The sequence below is a fragment of the Neomonachus schauinslandi genome, chromosome 9, assembly GCF_002201575.2.
Source record: "Neomonachus schauinslandi chromosome 9, ASM220157v2, whole genome shotgun sequence".
NCBI lineage: Eukaryota > Metazoa > Chordata > Mammalia > Carnivora > Phocidae > Neomonachus > Neomonachus schauinslandi.
Window position 1 is genome coordinate 112,294,897 of NC_058411.1, and position 14,584 is coordinate 112,309,480.

A 14,584-nucleotide genomic window follows, 5' to 3' on the forward strand; every position below is an offset into this window, starting at 1 on the left:
TGAAAACTTCCCCTTATGATCAGGAACAAAACAAGGATGTTCACTCTCACCACTTCTATTCAACATGGTACTGAAGGTTTTCCCAGGGCAATTAGCCAAGAAAATGAAATATAAGACATTGAAATTGGAAAGGAATTTCTATTTGCAGAGGACATGATCTTGAATACTGAAAATTCTAAGGAATCCACCAAAAAACTGCTAGAACTAACAAACAAGTTCAGTAAGTTTGCAGAGTATTATAACAATATACAAAAATCAACTGTCTTTACACATTAACAATGAACAATGTAAAAATGAAATTAAGAAAACAATTTTATTTACTATAGCATTAAAAAGGATAAAATATTTAGGAGTCTCTTTCCACCATCTTTCTGTGTTGCTATAATGGTGTGCATGAATGTCCTGGCAGATGCTCTCAAGAGCATTAACAATGCTGAAAAGAGAGGCAAACGCCGGATTCTTATTAGGCCGTGCTCCAAAGTCATCGTCTGGTTTCTCACTGTGATGATGAAGCATGGTTACATTGGCAAATTTGAAATCACTGATGATCACAGAGCAGGGAAAATTGTTGTGAACCTCACGGGCAGGTTAAACAAGGTTTTTAGCTTTCATATTTACAAGGAGCCTGACATCCTGTGGTCCAACACAGATGAGGGGAAAACAGGCCCAGAACTGAGTTGTGGTTAGTGGCAGGGGCCAGATTGATTGTGTGGAGTGATCAGCCCCAGATCTGATGTACAACTGAAAGATCTAGAAAAATGGCAGAATAATCTGCTCCCGGCCCGCCAGTTTGGTTTCATTGTACTGACAACCTCAGCTGGTATCATGGACACGAAGAAGCAAGAAGCAAGCAAATACACAGGAGGGAAAATCCTGGGATTCTTTTTCTAGGGATGTAATACGTATGTGTAAATAAAATGCCTCAATGGACAAAAAAAAAAAAAATTTAGGAGTACATTTTATTTTTATTATTATTTTTTTAAAGATTTTATTTATGTATTTGACAGAGAGAGACACAGCGAGAGAGGGAACACAAGCAGGGGGAGTGGGAGAGGGAGAAGCAGGCTTCCTGCTGAGCAGGTAGCCCGATACGGGCTCGATCCCAGGACCCTGGGATCATGACCTGAGCCGAAGGCAGACGCTTAACAACTGAGCCACGCAGGCGCCCCTATTTTTATTATTATTTTTTAAGATTTTAAAAATTTATTTACTTTAGAGAGAGAGAGAGTGGGTGGAGGAGCAAAGGGAGAGGGACAAGCAGACTCTGCACTGAGTGTGGAGTCCAATGTAGGGCTTGGTCCCACAACCCTGAAATCATAACCCGAGCAGAAATTAGGAGTCAGATGCCTATCTGACTGAGCCACTCAGGCACCTCTTTAAGAGTAAATTTTTTTTAAAAAGTGCAAATTTTATACTCTGAAAACACAAACATTGCTGAAAGAAATTAAAGATGATCTTAGGAGTGCCTGGCTGGTTCAGTCGGTGGAGCATGCAACTCTTAATCTCTGGGTTGTGAGTTTGAGCCCCATGTTGAGTGTAGAGATTACTTAAAAATAAAATCTTAAAAAAAAAATAAAGATGACCTAAATAAATAGAAAAACATCTTGTGTTTGTGAATTCAAAGACTTAATATTAATTAAGATAGCAGTATTCCCCAAACTGATCTGCAGGTTTAATACAGTTGGCAACTTTGAAGAAATTGACAAGCTCATTATAAAATTCATATGGAAATTCAAGGAATCCAGAGTGGCCAAACCACCTTGAAAAAAGAGCAAGCTTGGAAGACTCACATTTCCTGATTTTCAAACTTAGCACAAGTCAATGATAATCAAGATAATGTGGTACTGACACAAGAATAGACATATGGATAAATGCAATAGAATTGACAGTCCAGTAATAAACCCATATGTCCAGGATTTTCCACAGGGGTGCCAAGACCATCCAATGGGGAAAGAATAGTCTTTTCAACAAGTGGTTCTGAGAATCTGGGTATCCACATGTGAAGAATGGAGTTGAATCCTTACCTCACACCCTATACAAAAATTAACTCAAAATGGGTCAAAGACCTAAATATAAGAGCTAAAACTAAAAAACTTTTAGAAGAAAATATAAGGTAAATCTTCATGACCACGAATTTGGTATTGTTAGATATGACACTAAAAACATGAGCAACAAAACAAAAAATATATACTTTAGACCTTCAAAATTAAATCCTTTTTGCTTCAAAGGGCCCTTTTCTGTTGGTTTCAGTCTATCAGTAGTGATACTATTGACTAGAAAGGCCCAAGGCACTTACCTGAGCCGATACTACTGTATTGACCCTCCCATAGACATTTCTCCATCTGGAGCCAGTGTTGAGGCCGGACTGGCCTTTGTGAGTCTTATGATATTGAGATGTACCTCAGCAATAACGATCAGGGAACTTTGAAAAAAACAAGGTTTATAACTTACAGGCTTTAAAGGGTACATGGCCTCCCTGAAGGTCACACAGCAAGGCTGCAGGTAGAGAGAGAAAGAGAGAGAGAGAGAGAGAGAATGTGCAGACCTGGGGTTCTGCCCTTGGGGTTGAGAGTGGGTGCCTAGGGTTTCATGGGTTCACTTTTTTTCCTTTAATTTTTTAAAACTTTATTTATTTGACAGAGAGAGAGAGGGATAGAGAGAGCACAAGCAGGGGGAGCAGCAGGCAGAGGGAGAGGGAGAAGCAGGCTCCCCTCAGAGCAGGGACCCTGATGCGGGCTCAATCCCAGGACCCTGGGATCATGACCCAAGCAAAGGCAGCCCTTTAATGGACTGAGCCACCCAGGTGTCCCTACTCAGGACTTTCTGAAAGGGAAACTTCACAGGTAGGGGTGGCCTGGCTCCTTATCTAGTTTTTTTTTTAATTTAAAGATTTTACTTATTTATTTGAGAGAGAGAGTGCGTGCATGAGCATGCACACAAGCAGGGAGAAAGCAGAGGGAGAAGCAGACTCCCCGCTGAGGAGGGAGCCCAACTCCAGGCTTGATTCCAGGCCCCTGGGATCATGACCTGAGTGGAAGGCAGATGCTTAATCGACTGAGCCCCCCAAGGCGCCTCTCCATATCTAGTTGTTTAGCTAGTAGCTGCATCATACAGCTGGCAATGTGTTTATTCAAGATGGATGTCTTTGAAATAGATGCCTCAGCCATCGAAAGCTTAATGTCATAGACTCATATTACAATAAAAAAAAGCTTAATGTCAGGCATTTACACTACAAGGACACTATATTAATTTCCCAGGGCTGCTATAAAAAAAAGTATCTCAAACTAGGTGGCTTAAAACAAGAGAAATTTATCGTCTTGTAGTTCTGGAGTCTGGAAGTCTAAAATCAAGGTGTTGACAGAGCCATTCCCTCTGAAACCTCTAGAAGAGAATCCTTCCTTGTCATTTCCTGCTTCTAGTTGTCAATCTTTTGCATTCCTTGGCTTGCAACTGCAGAATTCCAATCTCTGCCTCTGTCATAACCTGGTATTCTCTGGCATCACAGTGACTGGTAATGGATATAGTGTGTATCTTTGGATTCCATGTGTGTCTTTACATCATCTTATAAGGACACCACTCATATTGGATTAAGGCCCACTCTATTCCAGTCTGATCTTGGCTTAACTAATTACATTTACCATGACTCTCTCCAAATAAGGTCACCACATTCTGAGATGCTGGGGGGTTAGGATTTCAACATATCTTTTTGGGAACACAATTCAACCCATAACATAAACTGTCAAGAAAGTGAAAAGACAGTCTATAGAATGGGAGAAAATACTTAATTTTCCTGATTAGATATATCTAAGTATTAGATATATATTAGACGTGTATTTAGAATATATAAAGAACTCTTTCAACCCAATAATAAAAAGACAAATTTAATCCAGTTAAAAATGAGCAAATGATATGAATAGACATTTCTCCAAAGAAGATATACAAATAGCCTATAAGTGCATGAAGACATGCTCAACATCACTAACCGTTAGGAAAATGCAAATCAAGGGGCGCCTGGGTGGCTCAGTCGTTAGGCGTCTGCCTTCGGCTCGGGTCATGATCCCAGGGTCCTGGGATTGAGCCCCGCGTCAGGGTCCCTGCTCGGCTGGAAGCCTGCTTCTCCCTCTCCGACTCCCCCTGCTTGTGTTCCTGTTCTCGCTGTCTCTCTCTCTGTCAAATAAGTAAATAAAATCTTAAAAAAAAAAAGAAGGAAAATGCAAATCAAAACCACAATGAGATACCACTTCATATCCACTATAATATAAAGGACAAGTATTGGCAATGCTTTTGGAGAAATTTGAACTCTCATATATTGCTGCTGAGAATGTAAAATTATACACTTGCTTTGAAAAACAGTTTGGCTGCTCCTCCAAAGGTGAAACATAGAGTTACCACATATGACAGCAATTCTACTCCTAGGTATATGCCCAAGAGAAATGAAAACATATGTCCACATAAAAACTTGCACAAGAATGCTCATAGCAGCTCTATTTATAATAGTAAAAAAGTTAAAAAACCCAGTTCATCAAATGACAGATGGGTAAATAAAATGTGATATATCTATACAATACAATATTATTCAGCCACAAAATGGAATGAAGTACCAATACATGATACATTGTAAATGAACCTTGAAAACGTGCTAAGTGAAAGTAGCCAGTCACAAAAGACCCATATTATATGATTTCATTTATATATATGTCCAGAATAGACAAATCTATATATAGAGAAAGTAGATTAGAGGTTACCTAGGGCTGAATGATTTCAGGGGAGGTGGAAAGTGACTGGTAATAGATACAGTTTCTTTATGGGTAATGAAAATATTCTAAAATCAATTGTGTTGATAGTTGTACAACTCTATGAATACCTTAAAAACCATTAAATTGTATAATTTAAATGAGTGAATTTTATGGTATGCAAATTGTACCTCAATAAAGTTATTTTTAAAAATGGAAAGTAGATCCCAGAAAAGTCCAGAAAGTGACATCAGATCTTATACAAATGATCAGGAATCAGACCAGCATCAAACCCCTCAATAGCAACATAGAAGCTAGAAGTCTGTGAAACAATGCCTTAAAGATGCTGAGGGAAAATAATTTTCAACTGAGACTTCTATACCCAGCCAAAGTATCAATACAGCATGAGAGTAGAATATAGATATTTTCAGATATGGAAGGTTTGAAAAAATTATCTTCCAAGCAAAACTTCCTCAGGAAGCTATTGGAGGATGTGCATAAATGAAGAAAAAGAAATGGAATCCAGAAAACCCAGGGATCCATTAAGGAAAGAGAAGAAAAAAAAGTTTCAGGATATGGCAAAGAAAAATTCCAGGATGACAGTTGTGTAGCTGATCTAGAGAGCCTTTAGTTCAGGTGGAGGCAGCAGAACCAAAGGCTCCAGGAGGGGGGTATCAGAGGAAAAAAAAAAAAAAAAAAAAAATATATATATATATACCATCTGAGCCACCCAGGCGCCCCCGTCCTTTGTCTTTTCATGTAAAAAATTATAACCCTACACCAAATGTTCCTTTGCTGGAGCACTCTCTGTTTTGTGAAGATTGTGTATCCTGGGCAGATGTTCTAACTTGGGCTCCAATAAAACTCTCTTCCTTTTGTTTTTTAGAAATTCTAAAAGCTTTGTTCATAGGGCGCCTGGGTGGCTCAGTCGGTTAGGCGTCTGCCTTCAGCTCAGGTCATGTCCCAGGGTCCTGGGATCAAGCCCCTTGTTGGGCTCCCTGCTCACCTTCTCCCTCTCCCTCTGCCCCTCCTGCTCATGCTCTTTCTCTCAAATAAATAAACAAAATCTTAAAAAAAAAAAAAGCTTTGTTCATTTTGTGTCGACAGCAATGAACACTATTTACTGATTGAGAATATGACTAAGAAATGTGGTGTTGTGATACTGAAAGGAGAGGTGGAAGGATGTAAGTGAACTTCACTTGTCATGGTAGGAAGGCCGAAGAGACAGTATCTAAATCAGACCTCTCTGGAGATAGCAATAATAGCAATAAATACTTTATTGCAGAGCTAAAAACCAGAGGAAATAACCAAATGAGTTGGGGTGGTTGCTTTGGGAGAGCAGACTGGCGTGGGGTAGGAGATTGCTATTTTTGTTTTAGCCCTTTTCCACAGTTTGAGTCTGTAAATGTTTTGATTGTATTACTTTGGGAAAATAAAAATTAATTAAAAGATGTATGAGGAGAAACCATGACAACAATAAGGGTCTTCCCTTCTGAGAGTTTCCTGTCCTCTGAAGCAATTCCCCTTTTAAGACCGAGCAAACAGTTTTGTCTAGTTTTTCAGTTGTGCCGTAAGGTGCATTCTCGCCCTCATGAATGTCCTGGGAGGTAGGCCTTGATAGGGTTCTTGTGAGAGTCAGGAGACGGTGCTTTGCAAAATAGGAAGTTGCATGTTGTTCAGATGATTGATATCAGGCATGACAGAAGGAAATAGCCTCATTTTACAAACACAGAAATAGAGACACCCCCCCCCCCCCACCCCCCAGCCAGGTAGTGGCAGAGCTGGAGTTCTGACCCCCTGTCCTGTTCTCCCTCAGCTGACATCAGGCCCACCCAAGTCTTAGCACTCATGCTTCCTTCTCTGCCCTCTCCCCCAGCTGGCAGCCCCTTGCCTTCAGACACTGTCTACAACTTCTCTGGCTCTGAGCCCCACCTGGAGTGTGATCCCAAATGTGAGGGCACTTGATGCTGGTTGCAGACTGAGCTCTCAGCCCTTGCTACTAGTTTCCTTAATCGTGTTTACAACTGAACATGAGTTGGGCCTGGCCTAGAAGACATGGATGGCTGGGTTCCATCCCTCTCCTGTGCTGTCTCAGGGGCAGAGTTGGTGCAGCTGTGGCCTGGCTAAACTCTCTAATGTGGTTTCCCTCCATCCTGGACTAGGCTCAAAGCCACAGTCTGTGCCCAGTCCATTTCTGCCCCCTCCGGCTGCTCCTCCTTGTGCGGGTGGAAGATTGTGGGGCCCATGGTGCACTCTGTGATGAGTCATCCTTGCTCAAAACCAAGGAGTCTAGTACGGAAAGCACTTTTTATGGCTTCTCTGCTCCAAGAGAATAACCTCACCAATCAAAATGTTCAAGTACAACCTTGAACTGGCTGTTTCCCACCTCGGACTCTTTACTCCTGTCCCTCACCATGTCAGCATTTCTCCAACATGATTTCCAGGAGTTGCCACAAGGCTGGCTTGTTTCAGCTGCTGCCCTGCTCTTAGTGATGGACACCTTCTCTAGGTAGTCAGCTAGGGTCAGTTGGGAGAGAAGGCTGAGGCCCCAGGAGAGGTCCCAGAGAGAGGTCCCAGAGCTGGACTTCTTTCTGTCCCCTCCTTCTGTCTCCTTGGGCCTTCTCCAAGAGTTCTCTGCTGGCCTTGAGGGTCTTGTGTTGTGCTCCTCTGCCCAATGCTGATTTTTAGCACCTAAGAATCCACACTTCAGGGGACCCCACTCTGCTCTCAAGTCACTGTGGATCTTAGGAAAGTACCTCTGCTGAAGACTTCATTTCTCTCACTTTGTCTGGTGTGCGGGCAAGAAAGAGTCTTACAGCTTCTTGACTGCCTTGACATTTTATGACGCAGTGGTATCTCAAGACCATGATCCTGTGCCTGTTCCCTGCTGGTCCCTTGTCTTCTCCCCACCAGGTAGCCCGGACCAGATCCAGCATCTGCCACTGCCTCACCCTGACTTTCCTCCTCTCCTGGGCACCAATTCTTTCCTTGAAGGGGAATGTGGGCATTGCATCTCTGTGCCTACTGTCCTGGATTTTAGTGGGCTTTTGAGGAATGCTAAATGAATGAATGAATGAATGAATGAATGAATGAAGTACTTTGAAAGGAAGCCCTAAAACATTTTAGTCTCATTCTGTCCATCTATTTAATGGGTATATCTTCTACACTCATGCTCTGAAAGGCAAAACTCATTAAAAACACCACAGCCCATGAATGTATGAGGCCCCACCAGTTCTTACAGTTGACACTCTGAGGTTAGGGCTAGGGCACTGAAGGATGGGGTGGGGAATGGAGGCTAGGTGGAGTGGGCTTGGCAGTTTGTGGTTGCTGCTTCAGGGGAAACCACAGCTGCCTCCTCCTCAGGGTGGTCTGTGAGGCCCAGGGGAAGGAAGGATCATTTGCAGGGTGAGCCCTGGCCACTGAATCACCTCCCAGAGGAAAACCACAGCTTCAAGAGCCCCAAGGTTTAAGGATAGGTGGCAGGTGAGCTGGGCGAGAGCCAGCACTCAGGAAGTGAGCAATTGGACAGGCTCCTCACCTCAAGAGCCATCCCTGTCCCATCTGGCACGGCCGAACCTATTGTATGCCTTAAGAAAGACTGGCTCAGTCACAGATCTCTGTGTAACAGAGCAAGAACAAGACCCTGGGAAAAGAACCACTGCTCTCTGATCTCCTCCTCCCTGATCCCCCAGGAAAATGGGGACAAATCTTAAATTTGAGAAAATTTATCTAGGATATCCTCACCTGAAGACTCACAGTCTGCAACTTTGCTTATATAATAATTTTACCATCATCATTACAGTCTAGAGAGCTGCTGTCTGTCACGTTGCATTCATCTACTGATTCCTGTAATAATTGTGAAATGTCTTCCTCTGTCCATTTTCTTCTTCTTTGTAGGAAAATGAAATATTCTGAATTCTCATCTGCATGCAATGGAAGCCAAAAAACAAAAACAAAAACAAAAACAAAACAAAGATAATGTCTCCAGACTTCTTTTACACCTTTTTGAAAGATGATCTAATGCTTTGGAGCAAGCAGTAAGAAAACTGAAGGATGGTGGAGTAGTAATGATTCATTATCACTATTGAATCAAGCTTCCAGGCAACTCCATCATTCTTCTGTTTTCTTATTATTTGAGTCTCTCTCTCTTTTTTTAAAAGCATGATTGGGAATAACTGATGAGTAATGATGAAATAGTTCTTAGGAGGATGAAATAGCAAAATGTTTTAAGATCTAGGAAAAATAAAATCACTCAAGTTCAATGATATGTTTTATTTACTTTTTAATGGTGATAAAATTTATATTTAGATTTAGCCAGCTAAACTCAGTTTAGATGATCCCAATTTTGTTGGCAGCATCCAAAGCATCAAAGTCAGGGAGCCAGTCAAACATATGCCTTCTCTCTCCATCCGGCCTGATCAGGGTGTTGACCTTGGCCATGTCAGCTCCTTCACAGCTTGTTTGACCTGGTGTTTGTTGGCCTTGACATCCACAATGAACACAAGTGTGTTGTTGTCTTCTATTTTCTTCATGGCTGACTCGGTAGGCAGGGGGAATTTGATGGCATAGTGGTCAAGCTTGTTTCTCCTGGGGGTGCTCTTTCTAGTATATTTGGGCTGCCTTCAGAGACATAGTGTCTTGGGCCATCAGAAGGTAGGTAATGTGTGGATCTTGTTTTTTTGTGTGTGTGTGATTGTGGACACCTTTCAGCATCACTTTCTTGGCCTTCAAAGCCTTTGCTTTGGCTTCGGCTTTGGGAGAGGCAGGGGCTTCCTTCTTCACCCTCAGTGCCATCTTCATGAAAGGACAATATGTTTTAGATTTATAAAGGATCCAATGGATTAATATGGTAATTCTGAGATAGAATAAGCTCATTCTATTAAAAAAAATAATTGAAGTTTCACTTTGGTTTTTGGAAGACCTCTGTGAAAGAATAAAGTTATAAAATATCAATCCTTATGAATAGTTAGAACTCAAAAAAGAAACTTAAAAATTAAAATTGGGTCTAATGGACCCTGATGGTATACTGTGAGTTAAAATGAAATTCCCCAAAGGAGATTTAGCTGAAGGTCCACTTCTTCTTGCACCCAAATAAGGAAGAATAAGTAGAAACTGTAAGTTTGACATAAAATGAGACCCCATGAAAATGAATGACAAATGACATGCAAAAAAATGCAAATAAATGAGGGCAGTGGTGAGGGCCCTGGTGTTTCTAGCAGACAAGAGATACTGAGTTCCTCTGGGTGGAGGATAGTTCCAAGAAAGCTATCCCATCCTCCTACCAGGGACTCCCCTTGACCCCTCTGGCTGAGAGACCCAGGCCCAAAGGCTGTTCTTGCTTCCTTACTCCCTCTTCCAGCCATCCACAGAGGCCCCAGTGGCTCACAGGAGCCCTAGGGCTTGATACTCTAGGCTCTTGCCTCTGTCCTGACGCTCCATTCTCCTTGCTTCATGGACCCTGGAACTGGAGTGTGGTCCTGGGTGTAGGGCACTGTGGGGTCAGGAGAGGGAGGCATGGTTTATGTTCTTAGGGCACTTTCTGACCTCCTTCAGGGTTTCTCTTCTTCTGTCACACCCTCCACCCCCCATATGTTCAGCTTTCTCTTCCTCATAGCTTCTACAAATTCACTGTTTCTACTTCATCTTTTAGCTTGCTGGGCATGACCTCTGAGTTCAGATATAGCTTCGTGGCCTCTTTGATACTCACCGTTTCAACTTACTCAGCCTCAGCTTCTTAAATCCCAAAGGGAGGAACTTCCTGCCATGGCAGAGGTCAATGGTTTTAGGTTGAATCTTCTTTGGTAAACAACTATAAATCCCAAGCAAAAAATATATAACAACAGTTTGCAGGCACTCGACAGCAGCCTGTGTAGGCTGGCCATGAAATTTGACGGACAGAGGGCACACAAGGTAAGCCCTACATTTACCGAGCCTTCCCCCTGAGGCTATTTCCCCAAATGAGGTATAGGGCCAAATGAGGTTCAGGGAGTTGGACCAAGCAGGAAGCGAGTATCTCACTGGGGGGGGGGGGGAATATATATATACACACATACATAAAATTGGATTTGGATTGTAGGATACAAAAATCTTTGTAAAAATCCCCTTTAGTTCCTTGGCCAACTCCTAACCTGCACGTGTTCAGGGTGAGGTTTTAAAAGTTTGGCAGAGAACAGCCAGAGAAGCCAGAACAGCTTCCAGAGAAGCTGGAAAGCTGGGAAGACTTCAGAGGCCAAACAGTCCTGGGGAGATTTTAAAATTCAGGCCCAGGCAAAGGGGAGTGATCTTGGTGAATATACCAGGGCTTCAGTTAGGATTCCAGAAAGGCTATATACCCTAAGGAAAGGGTAAACTCTATGAGAAAGGGCAAAACTGAGATGACCACCTTAAGAAAGCCTAAAACCAAGTCTCTACAGGTGAAGGTGACCCACTGGTAATTTTTTTTGTTTTTTAAGATTTTATTTATTTATTTATTATTTATTTATTTTATTTATTTTTATTTTATTTTTTTTTAAAGATTTTATTTATATGACAGAGAGAGACAGCGAGAACAGGAACACAAGCAGGGGGAGTGGGAGAGGGAGAAGCAGGCTTCCCGCTGAGCAGGGAGCCCGATGTGGGACTTGATCCCAGGACCCTGGGATCATGACCTGAGCGGAAGGCAGACGCTTAACGACTGAGCCACCCAGGCGCCCAAGATTTTATTTATTTATTTATTTGTCAGAGAGAGAGAGAGAGAGAGCACGCACAAGCAGGGGGAGCAGCCAGCAGAGGGAGAGGCAGAAGCAGGCTCCCCACTGAGCCCAGAGCCATGTGTGGGACTCTATCCCAGGACCCTGGGATCATGACCTGAGCTGAAGGCAGACGCTTAGCCGACTGAGCCACCCAGGCGTCCTTGACCCACTAGTAATTTAAATGCTTAAAGAACACAACCTAATACTTGTCAGAGGAAGATAATAAGAGTCACAGATTCTAAAGTGTAGCAAGTACGATCAAGAATTACTAGATAGAGGGATTGGCTGTTGGCGGCTTTGCGGCTAAGCCTGTGCGCGGCGGCGGTGTCCACAGCAGCTGCAGCGAGAGAGTTTGGCGCGATGTCTCACACCATTTTGCTGGTACAGCCTACCAAGAGGCCAGAGGCAGAACTTATACTGACTATGAATCTGTGAATGAATGCATGGAAGGTGTTTGTGAAATGTATGAAGAACATCTGAAGAGAATGAATCCCAACAGCCCCTCTATCACATATGATATCAGTCAGTTTTTTGATTTTATTGACGATCTGGCAGACCTCAGCTGCCTTGTTTACCGAGCTGATACCCAGACACACCAGCCCTATAACAAACACTGGATTAAAGAGAAGATCTATGTGCTCCTTCATCGGCAGGCCCAACAGGCGGGGAAATAGTTGAGTTAGAAGCAGTAGGGGGATGGGGGTGGGCTTGGAACACAGGTGTGTACAGCGTGCTGTAGTGGAAGTTCTGTATTATAGTAATCCTGTTTCCATTTTGGTATACTCTAGCCAGGATTGAATGTATTAGATGAAATGTGAAGATCTTGTTCAATCTGAAACCCCCATTGCCCCCTTCCCCTCCCTTTTTTTTTTTTTTTTACTTAAACATTTTTATGATAATTTAGATGGAAGCTGTTTGTCAGTTAATCTTGTTTCCAGTCCTTCAAATTGTTCATATCTGCTTTCTAACATTCACTGTACTAACCCTTCTTCAGGTTGGGGTAGGGGGGTAGTGACAGTTTAGTTACATGCTCAAGATAAAGTCTTAGTGAAAAATGAAGAAATGTTCTTTAGTTATATAAAAAAAAGAATCACTAGATATATGAAGAAGTAGGAAAAAGTGACACAAAATTAAAAGATAAAAGAGGTAATAGATTGAGAGACGTTCTAGATACTGGATTAGCAAACAAGGGCTTTAAAATAAGTAAGATTAATGTGTTGAAGAGAATAGAAGAAAAGATGGGTAAAATGGGCGAAAAGACAGTATTTTTTTTAAGAGAGGGAGGGGGGATGGGCAGAGGGAGAGGGAGAGAGAGAATTTTAAGCAGGCTCCATGCCCAGTGCAGAGCATGATGTGGGGCTCCAATTCATAACACTGAGATCATGATCTGAGCTGAAATCAAGAGTTGGACACTTAACTGACTGAGCCACCCAGGTGACCCAAGACTGTGGAAACAGAAATTCTGAATCTATAAAAATGAAAAATTGGAGCTCAAGGCTGCAAAATAGGATATCTGAAATTAAGAACTCACTGGGGGGCACCTGGGTAGCTCAGTTGGTTAAGGACCTGACTCTTGGTTTTGGCTCAGGTCAGGATCTCAGGTCCTGGGATCAAGCCCCACATCAGGCACCACACTCAGTGGGGAGTCTGTTTGAAGATTCTCTCTCCCTCTCCCTCTGCTCCTCTCCCCTGCTCGTGCACTGTCTCTAAAATAAATAAATAAATAAATAAATAAATAAATAAATAAATAAATAAATGTTTTTTAATAATAATAATTATTTTTTAAGATTTTATTATTTGACAGAGAGGGAGAGCACACGCAGGGAGGGTGACAGACAGAGGGAGGGAGAAGTAGGCTCCCTGCTGAGCAGGGAGCCCAATGTAGGGCTCAATGTGGGGCTTGATCCCATGATCCTGAGATCACAACCTGAGCAAAAGGCAGACACTTAACTGACTGAGCCATGCAGGCGTCCCTAAAAAAATTATTGTTTAAAAAAAAAAAAAGAACTCATTGGATGGGTTTAACAGAAGACTGTATACAGCAGACAGGATTAGTGACCAGCCAATAGAAATTATCCAAATTGAAATAAAGGAATAAACAGAACTGAGCATAAGAGATGTGTAGGACATGTTCAAAAGGTCTAACACATTTTTTTTTTAAAGATTTTTAAATTTTTATTATTTTGACAGAGAGAGAGACAGCGAGAGAGGGAACACAAGCAGGGTGAGTGGGAGAGGGAGAAGCAGGCTTCCCGCTGGGCAGGGAGCCCAACACGGGGCTTGATCCCAGGACCCTGGGACCATGACCTGAGCCGAAGTCAGACGTGCAACTACTGAGCCACCCAGGCTCCCCTAACATGTGTTTTGAATCTCACAAGGTGAAAAGAAAAAGAATAGGACAGAAGAAATATTTGAAGACGTAATGACTGAGAATTTTCCAAATGTGATGAAAGGCATCAAGCCACAGATTCAAGAATATCAATGAGCTCCAAGCGGGATAAGTATAAAGAAAACTATACATAGGCCCATCACAGTTAAGTTTTTGAAAATTCAGACACCAGAAAATCTTAAAAGCAACCATATTTTTAAGCAGAGAGAGACAGAATAGAAACAATACAGTTGATGGCTGACTATGGAAACCAGAAGACAATAAAATGACATCTTTAAAGAGCTAAAAGGAAAAAACCCTGTCAGCTTAGAATTCTATGCCCAGCAAAATATCCTTCAAAAATGAAAGCAGAATAAATGTGTTTGGATGACAAAAATTGAAAGAATTTGGCTTGTCAGTAATAGACATGTGTACTACAAGAAATTCTTAGGAAGTTCCATAGGCTGAAAGAAAATGATCTCTGATGGAATTGCAGAAAGGAATGAAGAGCATGGTAAAGGGTAAGCATGTATACAATTATAAGTTAATATTGACTACTTACAATAACAACAATATCTCATAATAATTTAATATAAAAATATACAACAATAGTACCAAAGATGGGAGGGGACTAAATGGACTTAAGTGTTCTAAGGTTATTACATTAAGTACCAACTGAAAAAGTATTAATTTAAAGTAAATTGAAATAAGGGGATGCCTGGCTGGCTCAGTTGGTGGAGCGTGTAAATCTT

At 42.0% G+C, this 14,584-nt stretch overlaps 3 pseudogenes; 2 read left to right on the forward strand and 1 right to left on the reverse strand.

Moving 5' to 3' along the window:
- The first annotated feature begins 384 nt into the window (after window positions 1–384).
- LOC110583975 lies at window positions 385–891 on the forward strand (annotated as a pseudogene).
- An 8,171-nt stretch (window positions 892–9,062) lies between these two features.
- Window positions 9,063–9,527, reverse strand: LOC123325707 (annotated as a pseudogene).
- A 2,297-nt stretch (window positions 9,528–11,824) lies between these two features.
- Window positions 11,825–12,138, forward strand: LOC110583985 (annotated as a pseudogene).
- The last annotated feature ends 2,446 nt before the right edge of the window (window positions 12,139–14,584 follow it).